Source organism: Podarcis muralis, chromosome 8 (assembly GCF_964188315.1).
Source record: "Podarcis muralis chromosome 8, rPodMur119.hap1.1, whole genome shotgun sequence".
Taxonomy (NCBI): Eukaryota; Metazoa; Chordata; class Lepidosauria; order Squamata; family Lacertidae; genus Podarcis; species Podarcis muralis.
This window is the reverse complement of record NC_135662.1, coordinates 22,549,875-22,567,792: the sequence shown is the minus strand read 5'-3', so window position 1 is coordinate 22,567,792 and position 17,918 is coordinate 22,549,875. Positions and strand designations below refer to the sequence as shown.

General features: G+C 42.7%; 1 long non-coding RNA gene across 1 annotated transcript in view; it reads left to right on the top strand.

Annotated features, from left to right (window-relative positions):
- Positions 1-17,811, top strand: part of LOC114600351 (uncharacterized) — a 27,955-nt gene extending 10,144 nt beyond the window's left edge. Inside the window, exon 3 of the long non-coding RNA XR_013393866.1 lies at positions 16,058-17,811. This is a non-coding gene — a long non-coding RNA (uncharacterized LOC114600351). The remainder of the gene's footprint in view (positions 1-16,057) is intronic.
- Positions 17,812-17,918: the final 107 nt, after the last annotated feature.

The window sequence follows — 17,918 nt, the reverse complement described above, 5'->3', positions numbered from 1 at the left end:
TCTCGGATTCTGCCAGTCATTTCAGCTAGCTCCATATAGTCCATCAGCTGCGTCTGCCATTCCTCCAGTGTGGGTAAATCTTGTGTCTTCCAATGCTTTGCGATGAGAATTCTTGCTGCTGTAGTTGCATACATAAACAAAGTTCCATCCTTCTTTGGCACCTTCCGGTCCACCATGCCCAAGAGGAAGGCCTCCGGTTTCTTAGGAATGGTATATCTAAATACCTTTTTCAGTTCATTATGGATCATTTCCCAGTAGGCCTTCACTCTTGGGCAGGTCCACCAGAGGTGAAAGAATGTCCCTTCTGCCTCTTTGCATTTCCAACATTTATTATCAGACAGGTGATATATCTTTGCTAACTTGACTGGGGTCATGTACCACCGGTATACCATTTTCATAATATTCTCTTTCAGGGCACTACATGCCGTAAACTTCATACCGGTGCTCCATAACCTTTCCCAGTCCTCAGCCATAATGTTGTGCCCTACATCCTGTGCCCATTTTATCATAGCAGATTTAACTGTCTCGTCCTGTGTATTCCATTTAAGCAGCAAATTATACATTCTCGAAAGTACCTTGGTCTTTGGCTCTAGCAGTTCCGTCTCTAGTTTCGATTTCTCCACCTGGAAACCAACTTTTTTATCCATTTTAAATACCTCTTGAATTTGAGCATAATGTAACCAGTCTCGCACCTTACTTTTTAATTTGTCCTGGCTCTGCAACTTCCAATTATCTCCAGTTCTTTCAATTAATTCCCAATATTTTGGCCAGTAGGCCTCCATATTGGGTCTTTTTCGGGCCTTGGCCTCCACCGGTGATAGCCACCTCGGGGTCTTGCCTTCTAATAGGTCTTTATATTTCATCCAGACGGCAAAAATTGCTTTTCTGACAATATGGTTTTTAAACAATTTGTGAACTTTCACCTTGTCGTACCACAAGTATGCGTGCCAACCAAAAGCATTGTCGAACCCTTCCAGATCTAGGACATCAGTGTTCTCCAGCAGGAACCAATCCTTCAGCCAGCAGAAGGCTGCAGCTTCATAATACAACCTCAAGTCCGGCAGGGCAAACCCCCCTCTATCTTTCGAGTCAGTTAGTATTTTAAATTTTATTCGGGGCTTTTTGCCCTGCCAGACAAACCTAGATAAATCCTTCTGCCATTTTCCAAAACATTCCACTCTGTCCACGATCTGTAGGGTTTGAAACAGAAATAACATTTTTGGCAAAACATTCATTTTTATAGCTGCGATTCGACCCGACAAGGTGAGTTTCAATCTTGACCAAATTTCCAAATCTTTTTTAATTTCCAACCAACATTTTTCATAATTATCTTTAAATAAATTCAAGTTCCTGGAAGACAAATACACCCCTAGGTATTTCACTTTTTTAACCACGCTTAATTCTGTTTCTTTCTCTATTGCTTGTGTATGCTGTGAAACCTGTTCAGTCAGTTTTTGAATCGAGGATGTTGCTTGGTCAATTTTCAATGACTGGTTGTCCACCTTTTGATTTAACGTTGATAGTTGCTCCAGTATTTGTTTCAAGACTGCCTCAGAACTACCTAATGCCATGTCTTCTTCCCTCTCCTGTGCAACCAGCACAGCTGGGACTGATGATCGGCGTCCTTGGGTCAAAGTTGTTTGTACAAGTTGTGCAGGTTGTGCAGGTTTTTTCTCCTTTTCTTTCTCCTTAGCCTCCTTGGCTTCTTTCGCTTTCGCTCCTCTTGTTTTCCCTGCACCACTCATTACACATCTGTCAAAACTCAAGGTCAAATTGTCTGTTATTCCATGGGAAAGACAGCTCCAGTTGTAAACAATCAGCAGAGAGAAAGTCAAAACAAAAATCAGTTCCCAGACCTTTGTAATCCCACAGCCCTCTAGGGGGAGTTCTGCCAAACTTCAGGAACAAAGAAGGAAGTTTCCGCCATTAAAGTCCCAATTTATCTCAGTTCAAAGAGTGCAATAGTCCCAGCACGGTCAAAAAGTTCTCCAGAGCACTTTTTAAAGTCAAACAAAGTTTCATAGAAGGTGTCTGCAACAATATCAAATCCAATCTATTTCTGCTCAAAAGTATCAGTTAAGTTCCGTTTAGTTTCAGTAACTGTATCCGCAGCTTAACAGCTCTCTCCTGCCTGGCAGCCCGACGATCTGGCTCTTTAAAATTGCAGCCCAAAAGAACAGGAGGATGGTTCTAACTTAATGCTTAAAGTCCCTTTAATTCAATACCAATTCTTTCCCTTCCCTTTAAAGAAAACAGCTTCATGTGCGCACGAAAGTTTTTGCTTTCCGCGACCTTTTTAGCTTGCTTCCCACTCCTCAAATATTTGCTTTGATCTTGTCAGCAATGCCGGAAGACGGACTTCCTTTTTCTCGTCTCCTGCTTTCAGCCAAATTTAAATTGTTATCTCCCAATTTTAATGTCCGTTACTCACGGGTATGTTGCTTGCAGTTCGTTACTTTTAGGAAGAAAGGTCGGCGCTCATCTGTAACAGCTGCGCAGCTTCGCTTCCGCGGAAAGAGCGATGAACTCACAGCACCGCTCCCCCTCCTTCACTCCGGAGCCCCTTACGGGGTCCCTTCTGTGATTTCAGGGTAGCTTCTGGTGCCCGCCGAGTCCCACGGCCACGGGCTCACTCTACCCGTGGTTTTTCTTAGTGGGTCGCCGCTATGCCGCAGCGTGCGACCCTTTTCCGCGGAGCCCCTCTTCAGAGAGTGAAGAGGACCGCCATTACCGTTTCGCGCCGCCTCCGGAAGTGAAGGTGTCCCCCTTTCTTAGTCTGCTTAATAAAGAATCAGGCAACAACCTGCGAAGTAAGTTTAAAAATAGGATTTACTTACTTTATATCCATGCATTGGTTCACAGCAACAGTAGCAGTAAGAACCATGCAGGCAAAATACTTATATTTACAGTATAACAAGCTTCAGGCATGTGCCTTAAGCTGCAGAAAGTGGCAGCATGTCTGCATCCGACACTGGTCAGAGCAAGGGAGAGAGGAACCTGGCAATTTGGGGCACAGTGTCATTGAGGTGCTAGAAACACTCTGCTTTTATCTCTCCATTCCATATGAATTAGGAGAGGCTGTTCAGGTGTCGTTGCAATGCTTAGCGGCAGTGATGGACCAAATGGGACCAATAAACTGAATCTGTTCAAGACACAGGTGCTGAAGGTATTACTACTACTACTTATTAAATTTCTATAACCCCTTCATCCAAGGATCACAGGACAGTTTACAATATAAAAACACAAAAATATATAACATAGTAACAAACAAAACCAATACCCCTACCCCACCCCCCAGTTGAAAAGGCCATAGATTGTTTAATTAACCAAAGGCCTGTGAGAAGAGGAATGATTTGGCCTGGTGCCTAAATATATGTAATGAAGGTGCCAGGTGAGCCACCACAGGAGAGGCCCATTCTCCTGTTGCCACCCACTAGACTCTGATGGAGGGGACACAGGAAGATGGGGCCCCACAGATGATGATCGCAGGTGTAGGTGATTCTCAAGTCCTGGAATTTGGTAGATGGCTTGCTCTGGATGGGTTTGCACTTCCCAGAAAGAACAATAAGGGTTTTCCTCAAGTCAAGGCTGTCAGTTGAGATGCAGGTTGCCTCTGCAACTGTTAACTGGATCGTGACAGCCTGACCTCAGTAATCCATGCACTAATAACATCTCGATTTGACTACTGCAATGCATTCTACATGGGGTATGCTTGTTAAGGACATTCTGGAAGCTGTGTAAAATGCAGCCGCCGTGCCATTAGGTGTCATGAGACACCGATCCTTGGGAGGAAAGGGTTAAATCTCCTTCCCCCATCACCTGTGATTTCAGTTATTATCAACCACCACCACCCAGTGGGGGGGGGGGAGTGGGAGAAGTAAGTACAGTGGGCAGTATCCAGTCAATCAGTTAACATTAGTGCAACAACTTTTAGCTGTCCAGTGTAATTTCCCCACCTTCTCTTCTTCCCACCCGCACTCTTGGCCCCTCCATTAAATCTGTTCCTGAAGGTTGGAGGAAAATTGGCCCATGTTGCAAATGTGACTTCTTCTGGGTCTAGATAGCAGACCCCTTCCAGAATCCAACAACTCATATGCACAGTTCCAGTTCAGTGTTGATATTGATGCTTTTGAATTACGGTGTTGGAGGAGACTCTTGAGAGTCCCATGGACAGCAAGAAGATCAAACCTTTCCATTCTTAAGGAAATCAGCCCTTGAAGGACAGATCCTGAAGCTGAGGCTCCAATACTTTGGCCACCTCATGAGAAGAGAAGACTCCCTGGAAAAGACCCTGATGTTGGGAAAGATGGAGGGCACAAGGAGAAGGGGACGACAGAGGGCGAGATGGTTGGACAGTGTTCTTGAAGCTACCAGCATGAGTTTGACCAAACTGCGGGAGGCAGTGGAAGACAGGAGTGCCTGGCATTATCTGGTCCATGGGGTGACAAAGAGTCGGACACGACTAAACAACAACAAAAGCAGTTGTTACTTGGTGCATCCTCTATTTTGTATGTTTTATACCTTGCTAATCCTTTGTGGTAAGACATTCCTCTTTTTGGTTTTGGTTCTGGATCAAACAGCACTTAGCAAAGTGCCTTTTGTTTGGTTTTCGTAGCAAAACAATAGTTATTATACCATTGCTGTTGTTGTTTCTTTTCTGTGATTTCTTTAGCTAGGGTCCTTCCTTGAGCAACATTTAAAAACATTGCATGGAGACTGTTACTGTTCACTGCCAAGTTTAATGGGCAGAATGTTGACTACTGAACAAATGATACCACCAGCTTCTTAAATTATGAATGGCCAACTGGCTGTTGACAAAGCAATTTTATCCTGCCCCCAGAAGCCCAATCAAATTTTAATTAAGGCATGGTAAAAAATAGTTCCACATAAGAAAACTGTTCTCAAAATTGTATGTGTGTGAGAGAGATCCTAGACTTCAATGTTTATTCAGATTCAAACACAGAATAATTATAAACGACTTGGATGAAGGAATTGAGGGGATGCTTATCAAATTTGCATATGACATCAAACTGGGAGGGGTAGCCAATACTGCAAAAACAACAACAACAACAACAATCAGGATTCAAGATGACCTTAACAAATTGGAGAGCTGGGCCCAGACTAACAGAATGAATTTCAGTAGGGACAATTGTAAGGTTCTGCACTTAGGCAGGAATAACTGGCTGCACAAATATAAGATGCGGGACACCTGGATTGCCAGTAGTACATGTGGCAAGGATTTAGGAGTCTTCATAGACCACAAGCTTAACATGAGTCAACAGTGTGATGCATCAGCAAAAAAAAAAAGAGCTAATACTATTCTAAGCTGCATCAGCAAAAGTATAGTGTCCTGATCAAGGGAAGTAATAGAACTGCTCTATTCTGCCTTGGTCAGACCACACCTGCAATACTGTGTCCGGTTCTGGGCACCACAATTTAAGAAGGATATTGACAAGCTGGAACATATGCAGAGGAGAGCACAAAGATGAAAAAAGGTCTGGAAACCAAGCTTTATGAGGAACGGTCTAGAAAGTTGGGTGTGTTTAGCCTGGAACAGACGAAACACAGAGGAAATATGATAGCTATTTTCAAATATCTAAAGGACTGTCACATGATGCAAGCTTGTTTTCTCCTGCTCTGGAGGCTAAGACCCAAACCAGTGGCTTCAAGTTACAAGAAAGGAGATTCCGACTAAACATCAGAAAGGACTTTCTGACAGTAAGAGCTGTTTGACGGTGGAATGGACGCCCTCAGGAGCAGTGGAGTATCCTTCCTTGGAGGGTTTTAAGCAGAGGTTGGGTGGACATCTGTCTTAGCTAAGATTCCTTCATTACAGGGGGTTGGACTAGATGACCCTTGGAGTCCCTTCTAACTCTACAGTTCTATTATTCTATGGTTCTGTTGTCTACCTGCTAAACAAATACATCTGCTTCACAATAAATGTGCACTCAGTAGGCTTTGCCAAGATTCGCACGTGCACAGAAGCAGGGACTGATGCAAAACAAGAGAAAGTAGATAGAAATATTTGTACAGGGTTATGTGGTGAGAAGCCAGGAGTTCTGTTTACAACCCGCCTGTTTAATCTCCAGTTTAGCCCGTTCCCTAACAAAAAAAAATTAAGGCTGATGGTGACTTGTCTGAGATAGTACTTAATGAATCCATGATGGATCTGGGGCAGAACCAAGGCTAAAATTCATGACTTTATGGACCATGTTGATGTTGTTCCAGAGTCATGTCTTAATATTGATTGCCAGCATGCATAAGCCAAATCAGATGCCCTTTTAGTTAGCCTGCATGTTTCCTGTTGATCAAAGAGTGCAATTTATCAAACATGGCATACTTGATGTTTTTAGTGTTTTTCTGGCATCGTCAACTGAACCCCCAGCAAATGCCTAAGCAGTGAGTTTCTCCACTAGCCGTTCAGGGCCAGGCTAGCATTTTGTTCTTTAAAATTAAGGTACTGTATTTACAATATTTCGGTAGTTTAGAGGAAGCTGCTCTGAGGGAAGCACAACATGTCATGTTTGTGCAACATTCAAAACCCTTTGTGTCATATCCCAAGTCTGGATCTGAAACCCATAAGGGGGGGGGGAGCAGGACTGTTACATAAAATAAGCTGCTAACATCAGCTTCCCTGGTACCTGGTGAGGAGAGAAGAGGATTTGAGGCATGTGTGGATGTGAAGAATGAGACCTACATAAATAGAGCATATATGTATTTTGCTTTACATACCAGCTAAGTGTGACTCAAAAGTTGTATACAGTATGCACTGCTTATAATTATTATAACCCCAGATTTTAAGTCTTGTACCAGGCATAGGCAAACTTGGCCCTCCAGATGTTTTGGGACTACAACTCCCATCATCCCTGACCACTGGTCCTGTTAGCTAGGGATGATGGGAGTTGTAGTCCCAAAAATATCTGGAGGGCTGAGTTTGCCTATGCCTGTCAAGCTTCTAACTAGAAAGCATACTTACAGTACAATTCAATCCAATCATGTTTACCCAGAAGTAAGTTCCACAGACTTTATTCCCTGGTAAATGTGTTAGCAGCCATAATCCTAAACTTTGTTTTGTTCTTATACTGTGTTTACTCTTTGCAGACACACACACACACACACACACACGCAGTGTTCTGGACTTAATGTTTCAGGTATTTCTCACAGATTAGCTACACACCCAGCTGCACTTGTTCTCCTGCCTTAATTTAGTGATGTGATGCATGCATGCTTTGTTTTTAAGCAGAAGCAATTAAGAACTGACCTTTACCTCTAAATAAAACCTTGGAGTCTGTTGCAGAACAATTTGCACTAGAATGACACAGTCTGGGTGCTTGTTGTCATGCTACAGAGTGTTACTAGGGAGAAAGCACATAGTTTACATGCTTTCCAAACAGGTTCTGGGTACATCAGAGCTTGTTTTTACTTCGTTTTTCTTTCTCTCCTGCCTTAGATCCTCTTCTCTTTTCCTTCAGTATATTGCTCCGCCCTCCCCTTTCCACATATCATGATGATGTCCTTTGGTCATGTATTAAAGTCAAGGACCATGAGAATTTTATGAGGTAGTTTCAAAGTGAAAAGAGGACTGCAGTCATTTATCTGGCCAGTTAAAGCTATCAAACTTGGAAGGTGGCCCTGTGTACACAATCAGCTTTATCTGCAATGTGATATGGATTACGAGATGAAGAAGAAATATGGTAGGGAACTAGAAAAATTGCACCGGGTGACCTGGACCCCACCATTGGTTGATGGTGTGAAGAAGACCAAAACCTTTGGTGGGGAAGGAAAGCAGAGGTGAAAAGAGAAATGCCACTCCCATCCTCAATACAGTGGTACCTCGGGTAAAGTACTTAATTTGTTCCGGAGGTCCGTTCTTAACTTGAAGCACCACTTTAGCTAATGAGGCCTCCCACTGCCGCCACCAGAGCATGATTTCTGTTCTCATCCTGAAGCAAAGTTCTTAACCCGAGGTACTATTTCTTGATTAGCGGAGTCTGTAACCTGTAACCTGAAGCGTATATAACCCGAGGTACCACTGTATGTTGAAATTGCAGTGGCAGACTTCCTTCTTTTAAATGGCACTTCCTTCTTTTAAAATGGCACTCTGAGTTGCAACAAAGATAGAAGCATTTGTGTGAGCTGTCGCTGAATGGACAGAAATGTGAACACGCTCAAGTAATCCAGGAGTTAGAAGGATGGAGGGAGAACAATGACGGGGAACTTCCAAGTGAGAGAAGGACAAGGCTAAAATAATTCTAGCAAGTACACTGAAACTAGCTTAGAAATTATCGGTAACTGTTACTTGCCTGCCCGTAACTATTTGCTATCTCTTCCATATTTCCCTTCTTCTCAAACTCTGAATCTGTTGTCCTCAAGCTTCTTATTTTATACAGTGTTTAATTGACACTAGTGTATTGAGACTTGTCTTAATATGTGCCTGCTAGTATCCTCTACCTGCACTTGTCAGATAGGTACAGTGTGTATTTTCTCATTGTGTATTCAGGTTAGTTCCTAAATACTGACGCAGCACTTGCTAGCTAGGAAAGCAGGCAAGGTGCCAGGGCTAGGCTGTGTCCCTGAATGCTCTCGCTCAAATTTCCATCGCTATGGATCATGTGAAGGGCAAGTTCCTTCATAAAACTGTGTACAGGTGTTTCTGCCTTTGGACCTTAGCACATTACTCTGCAGTTGTAGAAAGGTTTGCCTTGGAAACGTTTGTCTGAGTCATATTTGTGGAAACGTTGCAAGAAGAAACTGCATGATTTGAACATAAGCATCACAGATTTCTTTTTGTGCGGTGGGTTGTTATCAAAGTGTCCTTCACACCCACGCATCCATCTTTGCTCACTTGAAAACCAGTAGCATGAATTCCCAAGTAAATATTTCTCCTCCTCTTCTCCCTTCCCAGTTGCTTGTGCTGTTCTTAAAGTCATGACCTGGGAGCGGCTAATTGGTCAGCTGGACTTGATTGAGGGTGGGGGAGATGAGTCTCTTTCCCCCGTTTTTGTACTTCCTTGCTGAGGAAACTGACTTCTGCTGAAGTATTTTACAGTCTTTATATAGGGGTTTTTTTTGGGGGGTGGGGTGGGGAACTTTTCCAAACAACTTCCAGCCAGGAGCACTATGGGCAGCAGGTCTGAGTTCCTTTGTCCTTTTAGTAACTCAACTGAATAACACAACTTAATATGATGTATAATTTTAATTTTATTCTATTAGTAGCTGCTTGTTTGGCCATATCACAGGGCTGGAAGGAGTCCTCAGGTTTTTATATAAACATTTGGTTCCATAAAGTATTGTTTATTTATGAGGAATTGACATATAAACTAAGGGTATCTTGGGTTACAGCTAAACCTATGGATTTTGTCTCCATTTGTCAGCCATTTGTTACTCATATGATAGGCCAATCACAGGGATGGTACGTCCCAATGAAATATGGCTTTATTGATTATTCCAAACATTTGTTTCATAAGTTTTCTTTATGAGGCTGGTTTTTGTTGGAATATCTTATTCAATGTGTAGTCTCTTGGGAATGTTCTTTATAATGGATGTGAAACCTGGTTTGATTTGATTTTTTTGTACTGTTTTTCACGTTCTTTATTTATTTCATATTTCTTATAGCTATGCTTCCATGTGACAACCATCAGAGCAGATTTTCAGAGTTAAATGAATTACTTGGGTACACACAGTAGCTTTTTTTTGCTGAAAATTGAAGCATTGTGACTTGATCTGTCTTCAGTTTGGCAAGCTAAGTGAAATTTCTCAAAGGCTACACTGTGCTCAGATGAGTTATATAGGCACCAATTGGATATGCAGTCAACCCACATTAATTTTTAAGAGTTCGCATTAAGGGGCAAATGCAGAAAAACCTTGAGAGGCCACTATTAGACAAGCTAATAAGCTAAGAATGAGAAGTGAAGGAAAAGAAGACCTGCTAATGAAATAATTTTAATGCTGCTTCTTCATACATTACTATTTCTAATGAGGAAATGAACCTGTGTGAGAGAAAAGCATGTATCTTGTCTTTTTTGTTTGAATGCATGCCAACAGCTGAATATAATAAATACTCAGCTGTTATTTGAAACAACTTCAGATATTTAGCTTATTGGGACTTGTGTCCCAACACACAAATTACTGAGTAGACCCACCAAAATTCATGGATCTAACATGGTCATATTCATTCATTTCTATGGGTCTACTCTAAGTTAAACTTCATTGAGTACCATGTCTTTAACTTTGCAAAACTGTGTGTTACAGACAGCGTTCAAAACTCTCATTGTTCTAGGTGCATTTTGTGACATTAGCTTGAGCCTTAGCTCGAGCTCTGGGCGCAGTACTGTGCCTAAGATTTCAGATTAAATCTGCAGAGTGGAAGGAAAGGAGGATTTATTTCCTGCCTCCCCACTTCCAGCTACTCTCTGAAGACTGGAGATCTTCTTAAGAATATTAGGGGTGTGGGCAGGGGAAGGACTAGACCATATGAAAAAGGAACATAAAACGGCCTCGGTCCTATATACCTGAAGGAGCGTCTCCACCCCCATCGTTCAGCCTGGACACTGAGATCCAGCACCGAGGGCCTTCTGGCGGTTCCCTCATTATGAGAAGTGAGGTTACAGGGAACCAGACAGAGGGCCTTCTCGGTAGTGGCTCCCGCCCTGTGGAATGCCCTCCCTTCAGATGTGAAGGAAATAAGCAGCTATCTTCTCTTTAAAAGACACCTGAAGGCAGCCCTGTTTAGGGAAGTTTTTAATATTTAATGCTGTATTGTTTTTAACACTTGATTGGAAGCCGCCCAGAGTGGCTGGGGAAGTTCAGCCAGATGGGCGGGGTATAATAACAATAGTAAATTATTATTATTATTATTATTATTATTATTATTATTATTATTATTATTAAATATTTTAGCTGCAGCTCATTCATTTTCAGCTTTGTATTCTTGTTATTAAAAAAAGTGCGCCTAGACATTCCACCCATAACCTAGGTTTAAGGTGCCATTTAGCTCCTAGCTTTCATATCTCAGTTTCTAACACTGGTTACAGAGCCTTGTTTATTTGACACCATTTTATCATAAAAGTGAATAGCAAGGTGAAATATTGTGTTGCGCAAAAAGCCTTGGACTGGGGTGACAGATGGAAGAACTCAGTCAAGGCAACACTGGCTACGTAAGCCCTAAGTTGTTTGTGCTGCACTTAAGATGTCAGTCACAAGATATTGTCTTTTTATTCTAGGGCGTCACAGTGTAAATGATTAACACGGGCCATAGCATGGTTGGCACCAAGATGACACACTACATTTCAAACTGGAAAACATAATATTTTTCGCTTAGTAAGAAGGATCAAGAATTTTTTAGCAGGGAAGGGAGGAAGAGCAAGGATTTGATCCTTTGAGTTAAAGCTGTTTGTTTTTATGAGTCTCCTGCGCCAGTAGTACCTCAAACTTATTTTGAACTTGGGACTTATTTTAAAATTCTTCTACTTTGTGGGTTCCCCATATCCACTACCTATACAGTGGTGCCTCGCAAGATGAAATTAATTCGTTCCGCGAGTTTTGTCGTCTCGCGATTTTTTTCGTCTTGCAAAGCATGGTGTTGGGAAAGTTTTGGAAAAGCTTCAAAAACCTCAAAAAGCTTTTAAAACCTCAAAAAAGGCTACCACACCGCGTTCTATGAGTTGCTCCTCGAAGTCAAGTCGCAACTGTATTAACGGTGTTAAGAAAAAGGAAACAAACTTGCAAGACGTAGGGAAAATCGTCTTGCGAAGCAGCTCAAAAAACCCTTTCGTCTAGTGAGTTTTTTGTCTTGCGAGGCATTCGTCTTGTGAGGTACCACTGTAATAATTTGTTTACAGGTATCTTTTCCCTCCTGGAGCAAACAGGGCAGGCTGAATAGTACAGGAAGAAAGGTTAAACACCTTTCCCAACCTGTCGCTGTTCTAAAGTAATTGGCAGCCTACACACACACTGCAGCGTGTTTTTTTAAAAATGTCTGGAGAGCTGGCATAGATCTCCTGTCCCGGAATAACCTGTAGTTTGGCCCAGAGTTTAGTGGTTGGCTTCAGCCCCTTCAAATCAAATAGACAATCAAAATATGACCTCTAGTGGACACTTTGGGACTGAGATTAACGATGTGGCAAATCATGAGAAACTTGAAAGAACCAGGTTGAAAGAATCCACACTGATTGGATTTGTTTATTTTCTTTGTCTTTTAAACCCCACCTCAGGACACAGAAATGCTTATCTTTCAATGTTGTGGATCACATGTTATACGAGCAAATTGGAATCTATACAGTGGTACCTCTGGTTACGTACTTAATTCGTTCCAGAGGTCCGTTCTTAACCTGAAACTGTTCTTAACCTGAAGCACCACTTTAGCTAATGGGGCCTTCCGCTGCTGCTGCGCCGCCGCTGCACAATTTCTGTTCTCATCCTGATGCAAAGTTCTTAACCCGAGGTAATATTTCTGTAACCTGAAGCGTATGTAACCCGAGGTACCACTGTATATGTGTTTCATTCTTTCCAATGTACCCAGGAAGGCTGTAGCTGCCTCTGGGATGTTTCAGATCCTTGCTTGAGATGTTCAATTAAGAAAAACGTAAATTTATAATCCTTTTCCTTTCAGAGAGGAAAAACTTGTGTAGTCAGCCAAAGCTCTTTTATTGCCATTGTTTTTGGTTGTGGAATAAAAGGGCACTGGGAATCTATAATACAGGAAAGTACCAAGTCAGACCATTGGTCTACTTAGCTCTGTATTTTTTAACTCCCTGGCAGCAGCTCTGATGAGTTTCAGACAGGAGTCTTGCCCTGCCCAACCTATTGATGTCTGTGATTGAGCTCAGGGTGCTTTGCATGTAACTACCAAGTTACAACTCTCCCACTAACATCTGGCACATATTTTCAATTTTGTTAATTTTTAGTACAGTCGTACCTTGGATCTCAAATGCCTTGGCTCCCAAACGAGCGAAACCTGGAAATGAGTGTACTGGTTTTCGAATGATTTCCGGAAGCCGAACGTCCAGTGTGGCTTCTGATTGGCTGCAGGAGCTTCCTACAGCCAATCAGAAGCCACGCTTTGGTTCCGATCATTTTGGAAGTCGAACGGACTTTCGGAACAGATTCTGTTTGACTTCCAAGGTACGACTGTACATTAACTTGTAGGAAAAAAAGACTACCTATCTTTCTGTGCTATTTTGTGTCCAACACCAGATTTTCCAAATCTAGTAAACAAAATGATTTTTTCCTTCAAGTAGAACTTAATCTTTCTTATGCTTACATTCTTTGAAGGTTGAACAGCACCTGATAAGAGTGAACATCCCAAAATACATCTTTTCTTAGCAGATCCTGGTCTAGAGTCAAATATGCCCAGTGAATCTAGAAACCTAGCTAGCTTGCTTGGGACATTGAGAGAGGCAGCCTTGGAACTGGTTGGGCTTGCCACAGCTGACACTAAGAAATGGGGGAAGGTATCATCTCTCTGGTCAGAGAAATGAGATGGACAGTTGGCATGATCACTCCCAATCCTCTGCTCAGATGCTGAGGCCGAATCCTGGCACAATGGATGCTCTGCGAGTGCCTGGTTCCCATGTCTGAGAAACTGGCTGGCTGCCTTCCCTGGAAAGTTGTGCTCCCGCTGGAGAAACAGGTTTGCAGTCTGGGAATGCTTTCTGGATCCTACCTTGTCAGTGGAGATCCAAGTGGCCTTGGTGGCTTGGAACACCTTTTGTCAGCTGCAGCCATTCCTGGATTGGAACAGCTTGATCTCAGTACTCTGGGAATTGGTAGCTTCAAGACTGAACTACTGCAATACCCTCTTTGTGTTTGGTCCAGAAGCTAGAGTTATTGCAGAGTGCTGCAGTGTAATTGCTGAGAGAAGTGAGACACTATCGGCATGCAATGTCTCCACTCCCCCCCCCCCCACAAGTGCCAAATAATGTTTGTTCCACACTTGCAATAAATTCATCATTTAGTGTGACACTGCCCATTAATTGTATTGTTTTTGGCACTGCTAAAGTTTGGTTTCAGCAAGCCTACCTTGGCATATAATTTTAGCAAGCTGCATTAGCATGTGATTTTTAGTAAGCGTAGTTGTTTTTATTTTATATATTTTTTAAAATATGTAACTTGTTTTTAATGTTTGCTTTCATTAGGGGACGCGGGTGGCGCTGTGGGTAAAAGCCTCAGCGCCTAGGGCTTGCTGATCGAAAGGTCGGCGGTTCGAATCCCCGTGGCGGGGTGCGCTCCCGCCGCTTGGTCCCAGCGCCTGGCAACCTAGCAGTTCAAAAGCACCCCCGGGTGCAAGTAGATAAATAGGGACCGCTTACCAGCGGGAAGGTAAACGGCGTTCCGTGTGCTGCGTTGGCTCGCCAGATGCAGCTTTGTCACGCTGGCCACGTGACCTGGAAGTGTCTCCGGACAGCGCTGGCCCCCGGCCTCTTGAGTGAGATGGGTGCACAACCCCAGAGTCTGTCAAGACTGGCCCGTACGGGCAGGGGTACCTTTACCTTTACCTTCATTGGTATTTTTAAATGAGCATTTGTCTTTTGTAAGGCTTTTAAGAGTTCTTTTGTTAGAGGAAGCAGTGCATAACTTTTGTTAAATAAAATTTAGTGCAGCAACTAAATTGGGGGGGGGGGGGGAAATGTCCTACTGTAAAGCAACTGCATAGTCCTTGCCCTAAATTCAAGCCATTCCCTCTCACCACCTCTACATTGAGGTCATGCAGAGAACTGAAGCAACACCCAGCTTTATCACCTTTTTATCAAATCCAGATGAGACAGTGGATTTTCTGAATCAGTGTTGAGGCACAGTAATGAACTAAATGTCTTACTTTACTGGTACTCATTTAGTTCATTACTGATTAAATCAGAGAGTATTGAAGTTCATTTCCCCAGCTGAGTGGTATTCAACCTGGAAATAGTGGGTTTGTTCATTTATAAAACTACTTTATATAAAAGTAGTTCCTTTATATAAAGTGGTTATATGCTGCCATCGCATAAAATACTAGGATGTGTGTACAATATGTACTTGTATGAAGATGCTTACTGAATCTCTGCTGGAAGAGGTTTCTGATGGATAAAATAATAATAATTTCATAAAACATTTGAGTCTGTGGCCTAGATAAACTGGAAAGGTCCGTGGCAACCTACCTTTTCCAGTACAAAATTAGTTGCATTTAGGTACTGTCTGTAGCAAATATTCATACTGAAAATAATAAACTCTTAGAATCCATGGTGGCCATTGTATGCATGAAAATAGCCATGGCAATTGTGATCAATCCTGAATTGTTTTGTAGGTAGATGAAATAGGATACTAGAAGGCATTTAATGAATTGGAAAATTAGTCAAAATTAATAACAATTGTATGTAATCACATGATCTGATGAGAGCTGATCTGGAGAGCTAAATGACTTTGCTTGGTTCAGAATGATGACACTGGGTTGCAACTGCTAAGATTGCTGTGATCCTTCAATTTGTGAAATGAAATCACATGTGTATTCTGGAGGTGTGTAAGAAACATTGCTTTGGATGTGGTTCTTTGCAGCCTCCTCATTTTTGAGGCTGTCCCTATGTGCATTGGCATTTCAGTAAAGGCCAATCTTTTCAATTGGAGCCTAAATCCTTTTCCTTTGGGTTTCAGGGAGGGATACCTCCAGTCTAGGAACCCCTTTAAATTTCTCCAACAGTTCCACAGCATGGAACTGGCGACACTAAATGTGAGACGTCTAGTTGATGCCAGTTGGGTTCTCTGTGATATGGAGAAAACTAACAACAGTCCTCTGGACGAAACAGTCCTCTGTGTTTGAAATTAAGGCGTCAGGCAATCCTTATGGTATCTTGGATCCAGGTTTTTCAGGGTGTTGTAGACTCTTGGACCCGGCCTGGTAGCAGAGATGTGACATAGTATTGGCTGCCTGCCTCCATCAGCAGTCTTAACTGTTTTCTGCCCTAGCTTGAGCTTTTGGAGCAGCCCCACACAGACTACATTGCAACAATCCAGTCTCAAGGTAACCGATGCACTCCCCTAGGATAGGGAAGCTGGGCACTTACTTTGAATGTATTTTCTTGTTTAGGGTGAATGAAGCATCAAACAAATGGGTCACACACTCCAACTGCACAAGAAGCACCTGATTAGCTGTTGGTGGTATATCCTGCACTCTTGACAAAGCTAGAAACAAAGTGCAGTGATGCAACTACAGCTATAGAGGAAAGGAGCCTGGAAAAGAAGAGGAGCCTCCGACGCTAGAGGAAACTCAGCACTTGCTAGAGGTATCTATCAGAGGATGGCAACATCTGAAGCTGTCCATTTGTGCAGACCATTCATCAAAATAGGGGAAGACTTGGAAGACTCGCTTACCCCAAACAAGAAAGAACATTCATGGTAAGTGCCCAGTGCTGCCTTAGTTTGGGGCAGAGGCATCCTACAGTAGAATATGTCTAAGCTACTCAGAACCTAGAATGGGAATTTGGATAGTTATTTAGAAGACAGAGGGGCAGTGTGCCTGCCAATGGCCAACTCCTCAGATGCACTGGAATCCATCTTAAAACGTTTAGTGAACATCAAATATGATTTTCATGCGGCTGCACTACAGATTTGAAGAAAAGTATGAGTGGAAAATGCTAGGCTGCTGGAATGAGCAGCAATCACTTGTGGTTTTGGAAAACATTACACCTCATAGGCTTAGCACTCATAGTGCTTGAAGCGTTCTTCAGCACAAAGCTAGGTTGGGAAGAAACAACTCTTAAGGGTCCTGCAAAATCTAGCTTATGCCACCTTTATGCAGAGTGTGAGTGTTTGGGGCAAAAGGAATAATCTGTTCTTGAATTTGGTGAAAAGCTAAATTCATTTTTGGAATGAATGGCAGACCCATGTGCATGACTCCTGTCTCTTTGTGGGACTGAGAACCTGCATGTTGCGTACAGTGGTACCTTGGGTTACGAACTTAATCCATTCCGGAGGTCCATTCTTAAACCAAACTGTTTGTCTTCCGGGGCAAAGTTTGCTAACCGGAACAATTCCGGTTTTGCGGAGTTCGTTGTCCGAAGCATTTGTTAATAGGGCTGTTCGTAGACTGAGGTACCACTGTACTTGGAAGGCTACCAGGGTTATTGGCTCACTGAATACCCTCTTGAACACTGAACAGGATGTGAGGACCTTAAAGACTTAAAGAGGTTGAATGATAGAAACCTATGAAACTGAGGGTAGCATTTATCTTCCTTTGCTGTTGTTTGTCTGCTGCAATTCTGCCATGACAATAGTAATTAGCATGATTGGGCTCCTGTTGACATAATACCTTGGGTGACAGTTTTTGTTGTTTAGTCGTGTCCGACTCTTCGTGACCCCATGGACCAGAGCACGCCAGGCACTCCTGTCTTCCACTGCCTCCCGCAGTTTGGACAGACTCATGCTGGTAGCTTCGAGAACACTGTCCAACCATCTCGTCCTCTGTCGTCCCCTTCTCCTTGTGTCCTCAATCTTTCCCAACATCATGGTCTTTTCCAGGGAGTCTTCTCTTCTCATGAGGTGGCCAAAGTATTGGAGCCTCAGCTTCATGATCTGTCCTTCCAGTGAGCACTCAGGGCTGATTTGACTAGGCAGGTGATTTGTGGGGAATGGACTTGAGGGCCAAATTGGAACCTGGACTGGGCCTGTTTTACCAAAGGGGAAGTGATGTTTTCTATCCCTCCTGTGACAAGAAGCTATTGTGCAAATATTAAAATAGGACAGTGATGTGACAGGTATGCTTAGGATTCATAATATAAACCTATGGAGTTACATTACATGTCCAATGAAAGCAGCACCTGAGAATAAAACCCATGCAATAGATGGAACAGTCCCTTTGTCCTCCTTTCCATTAATCTTGCCAACTAGAATCTCATTTAAAATGTCAGCAGTTTGGTGCATCTAAACATAGCTTCCTTCCTTAGCAATTT